The following is a 14,091-nucleotide window of genomic DNA, read 5'->3' as shown; positions in this document are numbered from 1 at the left end:
GCCAGAGACGCGGAGGCGCGGGCGGCGCCACCGCCCTACCCAGCCGAACATGGCGCCGGCGACCAAGGGGATGGGCGGGGCGCGGAAGCTCCCGGCGGGAAGAGCCCAGAGTCCCGGATTCTTGCTAGTGCGCATTCGCGAGTAAAAGAGGAGGAGGGGGGCGGCGGAGAGCGCATGCCCAATCAGGAGCCGCGCTCAGCGCTGCCACCATTTAAGGGAGAGACCTCCCCCCGCGGGCGACAGGGCAAGCCCAGGGGGCAGGAGCAGCACCACCCCCGAAGGGAGGGGCGAGGGCGGGGCCGGAGCTGCACGAAAAGGCACCGGGGCCCGGAAATCCGCTGGCATTCGACTTCCGGCTCTGAGTCCAGCTCCACCAGCTCCGCCAGCTCGGGAGAGCTGACGGAAGCCGACGGGGACTCAGAAACTGAAAAAGCGGAGCTAACACAGTTTAAAACAAAAACGAATGAAGCCTTAAGCCACATCAAAAGGCAATCACAATGCGAACCAGCCCAGTTTACCGACTGGGGAAGGATAAAGATAGCCTGTGCAGAGTGGACTCCTTCAGCAGCAGTCCAAGTTTTCCTGGTTAGGATCACCGGGCCAGAGGGGAATCAGCAAAGGATATATAATCCGGTAAACCCCAAAGGGCAGCCATGCGCAGTGCTGGACATCGAGGACTGCTTCTTTTCAGTACAGCCACAACCCAGTGGACTAACGAGAATTGCGAGTTTCTGTTTACAGGACATGCTTGTTGGTCGTTCCCAAAACGCGTACATCCCGGTTCCAGAGGAAAACGACGAACCACCAAAACGCCGGACAGCACCCAAGAGTCCTACACCGGTGAGACCCAGACAGCAACAGTGGCTTTGTGTGATCTTGCTATTAGGGCTCATCGCCGGGGGGCGAGCCAACCCAGACTATTACCCCCATCAGCAGTTCAGGTGGGTCATGCAACATCTTTCAAGTGACAAGGTGTTCAAAGAAATCACCACAGCGAGCACCCCATCCTTCGTGTTCCATATCGCCGACCTGTTTCCAGGACGACCAAAAATACGACCCCAGCACCCACACATCATGTACATGTACCTGTCCTACTGGTGTCCAGCCTCCAACCCTGGGAAGAAGTACTGTAACTACCTGGGGTGGGGATATTGTGGACACTGGGGCTGTGAAACCATTGTCACAGATGCCAGACTGTCGGGAGAAGGGTGGGAACTGCAGGAGCCCGATAGATTTTTACAGTTCACCTGGGCACCTACCGGCTGTAAAAAGCCCGCCATCATGGAAGGGGTCTATAGCAACCATTATGCACAACCCAAATATCGGAAGTGCACAGACTATAACATGACGGTTCTGCAGCCAGAACACCCTAGTTGGGCCACAGGCAGAACGTGGACTGTAGTCCTCAAGGGGCCAAAAGAGTGGGTGAATGTGCGAATTATCAGGCTCCAACCACCGGCACGATGACCAGTAGGACCCAATAAGGTTATTAAGGACGTGCTGAAAGGGGGAAACATAACCCATCCCAAACCACTACCCACAAAGGCCACTGATATCCCGACCGGCCATGCAGATGCCTTCCAAGTAGGCCGCTTAGCCGAGTCGGACTCAGACCCAATCTTCCGCATGCTGGAGGCTACCTTTCTATCCTTGAACGAATCCAACCCAAATCTAACCAATTCCTGCTGGCTTTGTTACAATGTTAAACCTCCTTTCTACAAAGGAGTTGCTCTAAACACCCCCTTCAGTTACTCCACAGCCGAAGCCCCTCACCAGTGCAGATGGGACACTCCCCGTAGGGGAATCACCCTGAGTCAAGTCACAGGCCAGGGCAAATGCTTTGGCAATGCAGCCTTGGCAAAGCAGAAAGGCAACTTCTGCACCGAAGTCATCAAGCCCAACAGAAAGATCAACAAGTGGGCAGTCCCATCCGCATCTGGGATGTGGGTTTGTCAGAAATCTGGGGTGAGTCCTTGTGTGTTCCTTGCCAAATTCAATGACGCTATTGACTTCTGTGTCCAAGTTCTGATTTTTCCTAGGGTCCTGTACCACTCGAGGAGGTATACCACATCTTTGAGGAGCCCGGCCGACTCCACAAAAGAGAAATAATAACGGGAGTGACTATCGCAATGCTGCTCGGCCTGGGAGCAGCTGGCACAGCCACAGGTGTCTCGGCCCTCGCGACCCGACACCAAGGGCTTGCTCAGCTGCAAATGACCATCGATGAGGACCTGCAGAGGATCGAGAAATCCATCTCCTTTCTAGAGAAATCAGTTTCCTCGCTTTCGGAAGTGGTCTTACAGAACAGGCGAGGACTGGACCTCTTGTTCATGCAACAAGGAGGACTGTGTGCCGCCTTGAAGGAGGAATGCTGCTTCTACGCGGACCACACAGGAGTCGTTAAAGACTCCATGGCAGAACTCCGAGATAGACTGGCTCAAAGAAAGAAAGACAGGGAAACCCAACAGAGCTGGTTCGAGTCCTGGTTCAATCAATCGCCATGGCTCACCACTCTAATTTCCACCCTAATAGGTCCGCTAGCGATACTGCTTTTAACCTTCACATTCGGACCATGCCTGCTAAACAAGCTGGTCTCATTTGTTCAAGCTCGCCTAGAACGGGTCAACATCCTGTTTATAGGCCGGCAACAAATGCTGTGAACCAAAAACCGAGGACACTGCCAGTCGCAAAGGTTCTCTAAACTTCCCTTGCGAAGATTACTCAGGTTTACCAAAACCCCTTTTCCCTTATCATATTATAACTTTGTACCTCACCTTAGTGCCGATGTTTATAACTACCTCATTCATTAGTAAAAAAGGGGGGGGGAGATGTGGTAGATAGGGACAGGCGAACGGAAAATCTCGGGATGTGATGGAAAGCAAGACCCTTCCCCCCTCTTCCTGCTATAGGTAATCAATCACCCCTAAAGCATGCAACCCCTCCTAACTCCAGTAGTTTTCCACTCCTTACTAACCCTAGCCAGACCCACCGTCCCCTTTTGACGTAGTAAAGCCCCCTTGACTATTTAACCCCACGAGATGAGATAATAAACGCCATTTGACCATCCACCACATTGGTGTCTGTGCATGTCAGTGGACCGAGTGACCCGGGGGAGGCCAGGTCGCCGTGCTGTATCTTGAAACCAGGTCGCTCGCCTTCTCATCAGAAGGCGACAGACGGTCATCCCACCACACAAGTGACCATCACACTGGGAGCTGCAGAGCATGGCCCTCCAGTCTTAGGACTAGGCAGGCCACAGCCTGCGAGGCAATCCAAAAATATTGTCCAAAAACAGGCTGCTGGCCTCAATACATCCGTTCGTGGTCGATTGCAAATTCACATTATGGGGAAGAGACACCATGGTTCAGTGGGGGACCAAATTGGAATTTCCAGCCCCCCAGCATTTTTAGGTGTGGCCACTGAGGAGCGCCCCACTCAGAAATTAACATGGCTCACAGATAAGCCCGTCTGGGTGGAGCAGTGGCTGCTGAGTAAACAGAAACTACAGGTGCTCACAAAATTAGTGGAGGAAGAATTGGCAAAAGGTCACATAGAAGAGACAAACAGCCCGTGGAACTCTCTGGTGTTTGTAATTAAAAAACTGGGGAAGGAGAGGTGGCGGAAGAATTGGCAAAGGGTCACATAGTAGAAACAAACAGCCCCTGGAACTCGCCGGTGTTTGTAATTAAAAAACTGGGGAAGGACAGGTGGCGACTCCTCCACGATTTAAGAAAAATTAATGAAGCAGTAGATGATATGGGCTCTCTCCAACCAGGTATGCCATCTTCATCGATGCTACCCCAAAGTTATAATTTGGCTGTGATTGATATTTAGGATTGCTTCTTTCAAATCCCACTCCATCCAGATGATGCTCCCCGTTTTGCTTTCTCTGTACCCTCCATCAACAGAGAAACCCCCATGAAGCGCGTCCACTGGACTGTACTACCTCAGGGTCTTAAATGTTCCCCCACTATATGCTAGTGGTATGTCGCCAGGGTTCTGTCCCCCATGCGTGCCAAGTGGACATCCTGTATTTTCTATCACTACATGGATGACGTGCTGATTTGTGCCCCTGACAGCGAGGTCCTGCAAGCAGCACTGGAGGACACTGTTAGGGCCTTGTCGGCGGCTGGATTTGAGTTGCAAAAAGTGAAGGTACAGTTGCTGCCACCCTGGAAGTACCTGGGCCTGGAAATTAATAATCGAACAATCAGGCCTCAACAAATTCAGATAAGCAACAACCCCAAGATGCTGAATGACATCCAGCGCTTGTGCAGATCATTAAATTGGATCAGGCCATGGCTGGGACTCACCACGAGGGAACTATCCCCTCTTTTTGACTTATTAGCAGAAAGGGAGGGGGATGAGGATTTAAGTTCCCCGAGAGTCCTGACCCGGGAGGCCAGAGCCGCATTGACAATGTCCAGACCGCCATAGCGAGCAGGCAAGCCGATCGTTGTCAACCAGGGCTGCCTTTCTGCTTCATCATCCTGGGTGAGTTACCCCATTTATATGGTATGATATTCCAGTGGGACAAGGGCCAACGGGACCCCCTCTTGATAATAGAGTGGGTGTTCCTTGGCCACAGACAGTCCAAAAGTATCACCAGGCCACAAGAGCTGATGGCGCAGCTGATAATACGGGCCAGGGCTCATCTGCAAGTACTAGCTGGCTGTGACTTCACATGTATCCACCTCCCCATCAAAACATCCACGGGGAAAATGACCAAGGAGACCTTCGAACATCTTTTAAGGCAAAATGAGAATTTGCAGTTTGCTCTAGACAGCTTCTCAGGCCAAATTCAAATTGGACATCCTGGCCATCATCTGTTCAATACAGAGTTCAAATTGTTACCAGAAGAATTACAAAGTAAAAAGCCACTTAGAGCACTGACAATGTTCACTGATGGGTCAGGGAAGTCCCACAAGTCAGTGGTGACTTGGAAAGACCCAGAGACTCAGCTGTGGGAATCTGATGTTAAAGTAGTGGAAGGTTCCCCACAAGCAGCTGAGTTGGATGCTGTCCTGAGGGCTTTTGAGAAATCCGATCAACCTTTCAATCTGGTAACAGATTCTGTGTATGTAGCAGGAGCAGTGTCTAGAGCAGAACATGGAGTCATCAAAGAGGTCCCGAATCAGGTCATCTTCAGGTTGCTCACAAAATTGGTACACCTGGTTTCTAGCTGTGAGCATCCCTTTTATGTGGTGCATGTGAGATCACGCATGGATCTCCCAGGCTTTATTGCTGAGGGGAACCACAGAGCAGACGCCCTGGCAGCCCCAGTACAGCTCGGAGGCCAGCCAAGTATAGTCGAGCAGGCCAGGCTGAGCCATCAGCAGTTCCACCAGCAGTTCCATCCGGGGTTGGTACGCCAGTTTAATCTGTGGCGTGACCAAGCCAGGGAAATTGTGGCCTCGTGCCCCAACTGTCAGGAGGCAGCTTTACCAATGCTGGGAGCAGGTGTGAATCCCAGAGGTCTCCACAGTTGCGAGGTATGGCAGATGGATGTCACAAAAGTCCCCAAATTTGGGAAACTCAGGAATGTCCATGTAACTGTGGACACCTTCTCGGGGGCAGCTTTTGCCTCAGCCCACATAGGGGAAAGGGCCTCAGACATGAGAAAACACCTCATACATGCCTTTGCCACCTTAGGGGTCCCAGCCACAATTAAAACTGACAATGGTCAGTAAACAACAGCTTATACTTCCAGGGTGCTCAGTAACTTCCTGCAGGAATGGAGGGGTCCAACATAAGACCGGGATTCCTCACTCCCCCACCGGCCAGGCCATAATAGAAAGAACACACTAGATGCTGAAGCAGGTCCTCCGGAAGCAGCGGAGGGATGTGTGAGTGCTGTCACCGCACAAGAGGCTCTGCAAGGCATTGTTTCCCATCAATTTCCTAAACTGCTCTTTTGACAGACCAGATCCGCCAGCCCTGAGACATTTCAAACAACATCAGGAGCTCCAACCAGAAGAAAGGCCTCCAGTGTTAGTGAGGGATCCGGACTCTAAAGAAATCCAGGGTCCATTCCCACTTTTGACCTGGGGACAGGGATATGCCTGCATATCCACGCCTTCAGGTGGATTCCCAGGAGGGATGTCAAACCTTACATTCCAGGACAGTCTGTGAGTCAGAGCGATGCAGTGCCAGTGGATGCAACCAGTGATCCCACCAACCAAGGGGTTGCATCCAATCGCAAGCGCCACAGAGAGGAAAGGGACTCAACATCCCCCTAAATGGCATTCTCCATACAACTACCTCAGTCCAGTTATGTCCCGAGTCCACATGTTTATAATAAAGTTGTTGCCCCAGTTCCCCTATCCCCAAGCACCCAGGGAAAAACCAGCTCCAGCATCATCTCCAGACTCTCTCCATCTGCAAAGCAGTCACCAGCAGTCGCAGCAGCAGAAGAAGCTGGGAGAAGAGGCCACCACCCGAGAATCCAAGTCAAAGCAACTGTCTTTTTTATATATTTTAAAGCAGGGAGATGTTGCATCCTGAGTTTGGGTTCAGATAAGGGATTCTGATCTTTGTTAAGTTTGCCAGTTCTATGTACCCTTGTGCATCCCCCAGGTTTTCCGCCCCGCTGCAGTAACTAGCTCCAGGCTGCCTGCCATTGGAGTTTCCCCCGGTCACTCTTGTAACCACTCCCTGCCAACTCTTGAGAATTCCATGCTTGTCACTCCATTCCCACGATCCCACTGGCCCCAAAGCCCCATGTCCGCCTCAGTCGTGTTCCCATTGGTCGCTGTGGCACACATCACAGCCATGGTGTCTCTGTTCATTTGGTGGAGGGCTCCCGTCCTCCCCTATCCCTCTCCCTCTATCCTTCCGCAGCTCCCCAGCCTCGCCGCCAGATTTGTCCAAGCCAGGTTGGGAGCGGGCTGCGGCTTCTCCATTGCGGTTCTTGCAGCCAATAAAGCATTCAGCCGTCGCGCGGACGGATTTGGACGTTTTCCCTGCCTTTTAGTTTCTTCCCTCGCGCCGACGGCAACACGTGGCCAGCCCACCCCGGGGGCGTGCAGCAGAAGTGCCCGGACGTAGCGGCAAGCCCTGGCCCCGACAAGAGCCGGGTGCTCGGGAGCCGACCGGGGCCGAGAAAAGTAATGCACTGCCACTCATGAATGCAGATGTGATTTCTCCAAATCTCTGTTGTTTTAAGGTTTATCAGCTGCTGCAGAATCTGGGACGACAATTCAGTTCAGTTGTCGTTGTTGTAGTGCTTGGTAATTGTGTGATATTGATTGTGTATTGTCTGATTGATTTTTATTTGCTGTTAGTTTCTTTACTACATGCATTGTTTTGCTCTTGATGTTTTCTCATGTTTATAACCAAAGAATGTCAACAATAACAACTTATGTTGTTATCTTCCATTTCTCTATGCAATTTTACAGAACAGAATTGAGAAAGAATCTTCCAGTCCCTGTGGGGGCGTTGGGTTTCTGTTTGTGTTTTAACAGGTGCTGAGTCTAGGTAGATTTCAGTGAAGAATGTGGAACTTTACCAACTGACCTCTCCACAAGCGGAAAAGAAGATGCACAGATGTAGACTGTACAAAGATTTGTGTTTTGCCCACAGAAAATTGTGGACTTTAGGTTTTTCATAGGTACTGGTCCAGCCTGGGTGCCAAACAGATTTACATATGCGTGCCCACAGGCAGAGATACCAGCCAACAGTGATAACAACGTTGATGACAAAAATTTACCTGGAACATCCTGTGACAAATCTAGTTCTGATGAAAATTAACTTTGTAGAGTACAGGAAAATAAGTTAAATGATCATAAGCGTAACATTAAGTTTATCATAAGTTATAGTTTCTATTTAGAATTAAGTTGGTTCCTTTCATGTTAAACAGGGCAACCAAGAACGTGAGAAATATGTGGTGGGTCAGAGTGTTTCTATTAAGTAGTGTTTAGTAACTCAAGTATTTGGAACGCTTGACATTGACAAGAGACAAAACATGTGGATGACTTGGGCCAAACAAACTGGGCAAGATTCATTCTGCGTGTCGTTAACCACACCGTCCAATCCTTTTCGTACTTGTTTAATTAGAGTCCCACTGAGTTCCATGGCAGAGTTCAAAGCTTGGACTCAGGCCAAAATAAATCCAAAAAGTGGTCTGGGAGCGCAAGCTGTTGCAGTTGTGCAAAATCTTAAAGTTATTAATGTCAAACCTCAAGAATTCGATCTTTTAGGTTCTGTCCCAGGAAATTACTGTTTCATATTTGGACCTCATGCTACAAAACCAGCACAAAAAGAAAGACAGCCAACAGATGACAACACTTCGTTGTCTCCCAGATCTTCATTGTATTAGAATTACTCAGAATATTGTAACAATTGGACACAATCCGTGATACCATCAAAAAGTGCCGCAAGAAAACTGCCACCAGGAATTTTCCTCATTTGTGGGGATCGAGCCTGGTCTGCAGTGCCTCAAAAAGCTATGGGAGGCCCATGTTATGTTGGTAAATTAACCCTGTTTGCTCCCACCATTCATCAGGTTCTAGGATTGCCTCAGAAGCCTCGACGAGCCAGACGGAGTGCTCTCCAACTAGACCCCAATTGTAAAGGTCAAGTATCATTATGGAGGCACACATCTGTAATACTAGCCTCAATTTTCTCCCCAGGAGTTGCTGCAGCGCAAGCTCTCACACAATTGAAAACCCTGGCCTGCTGGACAGGAAAGCAAATTAATATTACATCTAAAATGTTAAGTGAGCTTGCCACAGATGTAGATAGCATTTGTCATGTGGTTCTGCAAAACAGAGCCGCCACTGACTTCCTTCTTTTAGCACAAGGGCATGGGTGTGAAGAATTTGAAGGCATGTGTTGCATGAATTTATCTGACCACTCTCAATCAATTTACAAACAGTTAACGCAACTGAAGAACAACATGAAGAAACTTGTCATTGTAGACTCTCCGTTTGCTAACTGCCTCAACTCTTTAGGTTCTGTTTGTTGGGTCAAAGATTTAGTTCATTTTAGTATTGTACTTTTTCTTCTCATTATAATTATGTTAGTTTTTATACCTTGTTTACTACAGTGCATGCAGAAAATGACTAACCGTGCCTTTAAGGCAATCTGGGTAGCTCAAAAAGAAAAAGAGGGAATTGTAGCAGAATTTCTGAGAGAGAGAGGACACGATTCATATTTAGAGTGAAGGTTGAGCTACCCCAGCCTAGGCCTCAGATACGGGCCTTGGTGAGGCCTTGAAGCCTCTGACGCAGTTAGAATTAGCCTGTGGCGCAGTTAGAAATTATGTTAAGGTGTAACCACAGTGTAATGGCCTTTCTGGGTGTGAATTAGTATAGGTCTGCAGTGTGAAACTTTAACCACCTTAAGAGAAAGACAAACAATGTTTGCTTGCCAATGAGAGTGTGCTCACAATTGTAAACTATATTGAAGTGTATATAAACTGCCATGTTATAAACAATAAAGGGAGAACGTATGATTAACCACATTGGTTTGGATCTGTGTTGGTCCTGTCCAGCTTTCCAAGTTTATATGAAGTCCCTGCTTCACTATACCACTCCCCCTATAGAAACCTCTGCAGACCCCCTAACTTTTGTCTTGGGGTTCCAGGTCGTGGACCTAATAAATCCATCCAGTTTTACCCCAAGTCCCGTGTTGTCGTTACCTGTTCCTGTGCCGGACAAAGTGGTAACTGGGAAGAGCAGAGCTCTCCGGGGAAGGTCGCGCCCCTGCTGTCGCTGCCCAGCACAATACAGCACACTGTGACAGATGGTAGCAGAGGATGGTTTCCTCCTTCCTCTTTTAAAACAAACGGGCAAATCTGTGGGGGTGTGTCCAAGACTGAGCACCAAGATGTTTCCTATTACCATCCCAGTAGCAGTTGCATCTGGACAGTTTTCCTTATCTCCTGTTAATGGGCCCATCAATGTCTTGCCACATGACTCAGAGATAACACTCTCCAGGAGCCAGTTCTGTTTAACAGGTGATTAAGGACACACCTTGTGACTCAAAATAACATCAGCCCATTGTGAGATGCTCCGCCCAGGGAGAGAAGCTAGGCATTCCCACCTGGATAAATCCAGGGATTTCTAGACAGAAAAGCAGCCTTTCCACAGGTTTCCGAGAAGACACAGCAACCACATCTGCCACTCCAATTTGGACTGCTACCAGCACGCTGGCCAAAGGGGTGTCAGGTTGTATTCTGACTTTGTCAGTGGTCTTCCTTTTGTATCATTGCATGTATTTTTTGTCTTTTCCCAATAAATTGTATTTCTGACTTGGAGTCTCTCACTGGTTTTGCTTTCAAACCAGAACAGATCCTACTCCTAGGGGAACAGCCCTACAAGTGCTTGGAATGTCAGAAGAGCTTCAGGTGGAATTCAGAGATCATCACTCAGCAGCACTTCCACACCAGGGAGAGGCCCTGTGAGTGTCCCGAGTGCAGGAAGAGCTCCGTGCACTGCTCCAGCTCCATCCCTCGTGGGAGGATCCGCGTTGGATCCCCAGTGATCCCCGTTGGGCAGAGCCCTGGTGACCCCATTCTGGGTGATCCCCGTTGGGTGAGGGGAAGGTGTTGGAGAGATTTCTTTCCCCTCTCCTTGTGCTGCTGTGGTTTGGTTGGCAATAAATTCCCTCCCTGTGCCCAGGTCGGGTTGTTGTGCCCGTGCCGGATTTGCTGAGGGATTTCTCCTGCTCCTTGTCCCCAGCCAGGAACCCTCGGTTCCATTTTCTGTCCCTGTGCGGCTGCGGGGGGCTGGGACAAAGTGGCTCCGGGGGGTGCCTGGCATCGGGCCAGCGCCACCCCTCGCCACGGGCACCCCTGAGACCCCGCGCACCTGGGCACACATTTCTGGGCACACCTGAGCTCCCACCTGCCCAGCGCCCCAAGGCTCCCCCTCCCTGGAAAAGCCCCACCCGGGGCTGCAGCGTCCCAGAAACCCCTCAGCCAATCAAAACACAGCCAAAACGCGCCGCATCCAATGAGAGCGCGAAGATTTGATGAGTCATCTGTTGTGTGGCAGAGCCTCGGAAATCGGTACCCAAAAGTGCTCGGAGCCAATGAGAGCGCGCGGCGCTGCTGAGCCCGCGCTGCTCCGGACTGGTGCTCCCAGCGCAGCGCGGCCGCTTTGGGGCTGGCGGCCCCTGCCCGGCGCTGGCCATGGGGCGAGTGGCGGCAGCTGGGGCCGTACTGGTAGCACTGGTGGTGCTGGGAGCCCCCCGGCTGCGGGCGCGGAGCTCTCGGGTGAGCGGGGGGGGGGGGGGGCGGGAGGCGGTGGGAGCCCGAAATTGCGGGGGGAGGAGGAGGGGACCCCGAAAGGAAGAGCGGGAGGGGCTGAGGATTGGAGGCAGGTGAGAAAGGGGTGGGAGAGGGTGGGAAAGTGAGGAAAAGGGGAGGGTAGGATCACAAAACTGAGCGGGAGGGGCGGCTGGGCTTTTGGGAAATTGTGTTTAGAAGGTTGGGAAAGAGGAAAAGGAGTAAATGGGACCCCAAAACTTATCTGGGCAGACGCTGGAGGTGGGAGGGGAGAGGATGTGGAAGGGGAAATGGGGGAAAGATGGGAAAGAGAAAGTGGCAGCGTGGGCAGGAGGGATCCATGGCAGCCCTGGGGCACAGGGGGTGCGGAGTGGGGATCTGGGGTAGATCCCGAAGCTCTGGGGGTGCTGGGGAGCACCCCCTGACCTGTGTCCTGCACACACAGTGGTGTTCCAGTACATGGGAAAGTCTGAGTGTCACTTCATTAACGGCACGGAGAAGGGGAGGTACCCGAGGAGGTTCATGTACAGTCGGGAGCAGTACGCGATGTTCAACTGCGACGTGGGGCACATTTTGGGGTTCACCCCCTATGGGGAGACAGCAGCCAGGTATTGGAACAGCGACCCACATGTTATGGAGCAAAAAAGGACTGCGGTGGACTGGCTCCGCCGGTACAACTACGAGTATCTCACCGGACTGGCTCTGCCGGTACAAATACGAGTATCTCAGCCCGTTCATCCTGGAGCACCGAGGTGAGCAGGGGGCAGAGCGCATCCCCTCGGGCCCTGCCCTGGCAATGACCATGGAGGTCCTCAAAACCTCCCTGGGAATCGCCCCAGAGCCCTCAGCCCTCCTTGTGCCCATCCCCGAGACCTTCTGTCCCTGCCACTGACCCCCGTGGCTCTCCCAGTCCATCCCAGTCTCTCCCAGTATCACCATTGAGCAGGACGGGAATGAAAGACTCCAAGTTAGAAGGCAAAGAGAATGAACTCCGATTTATTTCAAATGCACCACTCTATATATAGAGAATATCGTGCAGACTAATTTCATTGGTCGTAGAGTAAAAACATGTCACACCATTGGAGTGCAGTGAATGACGCACAGTAGCAGAACATATCTATAAACAATGTGAAGAACAAGATAGATTAGAGAATTATTTACATTCTTTCCCAACTGCTTCCCAGGCTCTCGCCTGGTTGGAAAACCTTTCTCTTTCTCTCTGACTGAGCTGAGAATATCCACATCCCAGTGCCTCCCGGCTGTCCATCTCATCCTAGCGTGGTGCTGCCGCCTCTCAGCCAATCAGAGCGCGTGTCTCTGATGACTCATCAGTTGCCAGGCCGATCCGCAGCGCCGAGTGCCCCGCTCTGGACTCGGCCTCCCAGTGCCGCGCACTTCATTCCCAGTTCCCCCCAGTGCCGCCCCAGTCCCTCCCAGTCCATTCCCAGTTCATTCCCAGTTCACTCCTAGACCTCCACCCTCTCTCCCAGTGCCCCCCCCATCCCCTCCCATCGCTCTGAGTGCCACCCCACTCCTTCCCAGTCCATTCCCAGTCCCTCCCCAGGCCACCCCACCCCTCCCCTCTCTCTCCCAGTTCCCCCCCAGCTGATCCCAGTCTGTCCCCAAACTCTCCAGTGCCCCCCAGCATATCCCATCTTGCTGGTGCCCTCGATCTCCCAGCCAGGGCTGCTCCGTGATGGATTTCTACCCTGCCCACACCCAGCTGAGGTGGCTCCAGGGCCAGCAGGAGCTCTCTGTGGTGGCCACCGACATGGTCCCCAACAAGGACTGGACCTACCAGCTCCTGGTGCTGCTGGAAACCCCTCCTCGTGCGGGCTCACCTGCAGCTGCCAGGTGGAGCCCGTCAGCCTGGAGCACCCCCTGAGTCAGCACTGGGGTACAGGGGAGGAATTGGGGGCGCTGCCAGAGCCACTGGGATATGGTGGGAGCAACTGGGAGGGAGTTGGAGAAAGCCTGGTTTCAACTGGGAGAGTGGCTTGGGGGTTTGGAAAGGCTAAGAAGGGGTTTGGAGGATACTGAGGAGGGTGGGATGGGGTTTCTGGGGGGTCCTGGTGGGCACTGGGAGGGAGTTTGGGGGTGCTGGGTGTAACTGGGAGGAATTGGAGTGAGCCTGGAGGGGCTGGAAGGAGATTGGGGATGGCTAAGGGAGGCCTGGGACGAGGTTGGTTGTGCTGGGAAGAGACTGGGAGGGGTCTGGGTGCGTACTGGTGGGGCAGGAAACGGACTGGGAGAGGGTTTGGGGGTCCTGGGGCTGTAGGGGACAACTGGAAGGGGGCTGTGGGATCCTGAGAGGGATGGGAGAGGCTTTGGTGGGTCCTGGGGAGGTTGGGAAGGGATCGGGGGGAGGTTTCAGGGGGTCCTGGGTGGGCTGGGAGTGACCGGGAGGGAGCTTGGAGGGGCTTGGGGTGTCCATGAAAGGTTTTGGGGGGTCCTGACCCCTGCAGACCCCCCAGAGATGCCGCCAGATGCCACCTGCAGCAAGATGCCCACAGGGATCGGGGACTCAGAGTTGGGCTTTGTCTTCCTGGCGCTGGGGCTTGGCTTCTGCCTGTGCAAGAAGGTCAGGGGGGTCCCGGGGGTCGTGTCCCCCCTCCTCCAGAGCGTGTGTGCTCCCCCCGGGGCCCCAGCCCGCTGTCACCCCCTTTTCTCTACCCACACAGCTCCTGAGCAGCAGGCAGCCACAGCCCCTCCCTGTGGCCTCGGGCCCGGCCGGGACCCCCCGCTCTGTCCCCACGATGATTGGGGGGGGTCGTGTCTCCCCCCAGCCCTGCTGTCACTCTGCCCCTGCCCGCCTGCTCCCAGTCTTCCCAGTAAAGCTTCCCAGTTAAACCCAGTCCCGG

At 52.6% G+C, this 14,091-nt stretch overlaps 1 protein-coding gene across 1 annotated transcript in view; it reads left to right on the top strand.

The window, feature by feature from the left end:
* Nucleotides 1-14,091, top strand: part of LOC128821277 (zinc finger protein 397-like) — a 77,079-nt gene that overhangs the window by 18,439 nt on the left and 44,549 nt on the right. The gene's annotated exons all lie outside the window — the stretch shown is intronic.

The sequence above is a fragment of the Vidua macroura genome, chromosome 37 (assembly GCF_024509145.1).
Source record: "Vidua macroura isolate BioBank_ID:100142 chromosome 37, ASM2450914v1, whole genome shotgun sequence".
NCBI classification, from domain to species: Eukaryota; Metazoa; Chordata; class Aves; order Passeriformes; family Viduidae; genus Vidua; species Vidua macroura.
Note: the sequence above shows the minus strand (reverse complement) of the source record. Positions and strands in the feature narration are given on the sequence as shown.